The sequence below is a fragment of the Etheostoma cragini genome, chromosome 24 (assembly GCF_013103735.1).
Source record: "Etheostoma cragini isolate CJK2018 chromosome 24, CSU_Ecrag_1.0, whole genome shotgun sequence".
Taxonomy (NCBI): domain Eukaryota; kingdom Metazoa; phylum Chordata; class Actinopteri; order Perciformes; family Percidae; genus Etheostoma; species Etheostoma cragini.
This window is the reverse complement of record NC_048430.1, coordinates 2445358-2447786: the sequence shown is the minus strand read 5'-3', so window position 1 is coordinate 2447786 and position 2429 is coordinate 2445358. Positions and strand designations below refer to the sequence as shown.

Below are 2429 nucleotides of genomic sequence, written 5' to 3'. Positions count from 1 at the left end.
ACACACACACACACACACACACACACACACACACACACACACACACACACAGTTTATCGTCATAAATCAGAAAATATGTCATAAATTCAACCAGAAAATGTTCCATATGTAAGATTTTCTATACCAATGTGTGCCTTTTATAGCATCACTGCATATTCAACACACTTGAATCATACCTTTGCCTTCAATATATTAATCAAAGAGGAGAAAGAGCACGCTTGGAAATACATCTGCACAATATACTACAAAGCCCTGTTTTCCTCACTTAAACATTACAGACTAATTTAAGGGTTTTGTCTAATTACTAACTAATAATTAGCACTGCACAACAAAAAGACTTCTTTACAAAGCCATTACACAGCGATTAGTGGAGTTATCAATCCATTTTCATTACGCTAACAAAACCTTGATTGCATTGCAGGCTTGACAAATTTAATGAATTGATGGAATTGTTAAAAAGACAATTAATTATAGACAATAGAGAGTGATAGGTGGAGCTGTGGCTCTCAGTAATAGAGCGCTCAGGCCTGCAGGAGTGTATAATCTGCTGCAGCCGCTGTTCTAATAAACACAGACTGGGAACAACAGCAGGTGGAGGAAGGAAAGCATCCGCTTTTCTACATATGTGCTCAGTAGTAACCCCAGGGCTTCATGTTTGACTGCAGGGGCGTGTGCAGGAGTGTATGCATTGAGTTGACCTCCTCTATGTGTGTGTGTGTGTGTGTGTGTGTGTGTGTGTGTTTGTGTGTTAGACTTTGTCTCTACATTTTTATTTACACCCTTTTATTAACCCCTTAAATTTGATATGACCACATTTTCAGTGTGGGTGTGATTAGGAACAATGAACTGATAGTTATTCCATCTTTGATGTCTTGTTTAAATCTGGTCTCCCCGCTGATGCTTTGATAACTGGCTAACTGGGACATTTTCATTCTAATTAGGGCTTCAATTGCTAATTCCATATTGCTGCTATAATTATCACAGGGAGATACACAGACACTGCTGGCGCGTTTGGAGTCACATTTCGGGCAGACGGGGAGGCGGGTGTGCAGATTTGCCCCCATGTGCACTTCAGTGGGTTCCAAAGTTGAGGCCAGGGGGCTTCTAGGGGCCCTCCAGTGTGCTATGGATGGGCTGTTTTCACACTCAATAGGCTTTAGAGAGGAGTTTATCCTCACTATACTCTGATTGGTTCACTAAACCAGTTTGCATCATTTGATATCATTTGCAACCACAATTTACAGCTTTCTTGGGATAAAATGGCTCTCATAATTATTCTAGTTTAGGCTACACACTGTCCATTTTAACAAATGACTACCGCTACAGAATGAAACTCAACTTGTCACAAATGCCTTCAAAGTTAATGTGCAGTAGAAAAAAAAGACTGTCTCACCTTTAATCTGTTAAATATTCGGATTCAAGTCAGACAGGGCTAGTTAAAGTGCAGTGCTGTGGCTTTCTTGCGCTTCTAAACACTTCTCTGTTCATTCTACGCTTCATCTTTCTCAACATTTGGACTCCCATGCGCACTACAAACTAGACTCCCCCTAATAACCTTATGGGCAATAACTGGAAGTGAGGATTTTTTTTTCTTTCTTTCTTGCTTCACCCCTTTACACGCATGCGCAGTGGGACGCGTACTGGTCAGTCTGAGAAGCAGCTGTTCAGGGCTGGTGAAATTCCAACATGGCAGTGGCTGTGGTCAGTGTTTCCTGCGTTCACTTGGGATGGTTTCAGCTCGCGCGCAACCCGGCTTAACCTCGGCAACCCCGTTCATCAGCAGAACCCCTCCCCGGGATCGATGCGACCCTAACCCCCCACGTGAGAGGTCGACCTGTCGCTAAAAAAGCAGGTAAGGAGGGAAGGATAGTCTGATCCGCTGCGTCTGCAACTAGACAGAGTGGACAGAGCAGACAGTGTCTCCGGGCAGCGCGGCTCTAGAGGACACGTTTTACCACACTATCATGCATACATGTGCGGTTAGTCATTTTTACAAGTTCCCCGTATTGATAACGATACCTGAGTGTGAATTCATGTGCAGGTTTTTATTTTATTTTTTTCAATGTGATTTTCAAGGAGCGCACCTGCGCCACGGTTACATCGCAAAGGCACGGACACGTAGCCGCACTATAGGTCGCCTGCCTGCTGTTTCTATGTGTGGGCTCTGCGCCACTCACTCAACAGGAAAAAAGACACAACTTGCTATTCCAGCCTGTATCAGGCGGCTGCGGCGATACGTTACAACAAGTTGCCCTATGCATGCGTGCAGAGAGCGGATACAATGTCACCGCAGCATGATTTTTCTTATTTTTATTTTTTTTTACAAGCATGGTCATTTTAGGGCGTTATCATCATATTTAACTTGGGTCCGGGAATCATTTCCCAAACAATCACTGAGCCGCACCAGTTGATTTGCCCGTACCCCCTCC

The 2429-nt window shown here is 43.8% G+C and overlaps 1 protein-coding gene across 1 annotated transcript in view; it reads left to right on the top strand.

The window, feature by feature from the left end:
* The first annotated feature begins 1625 nt into the window (after positions 1 to 1625).
* Positions 1626 to 2429, top strand: part of LOC117939256 (fidgetin-like) — a 34012-nt gene continuing 33208 nt past the window's right edge. Inside the window, exon 1 of the mRNA XM_034864448.1 lies at positions 1626 to 1852. The gene's annotated coding sequence lies outside the window, so the exon portion shown is untranslated. The remainder of the gene's footprint in view (positions 1853 to 2429) is intronic.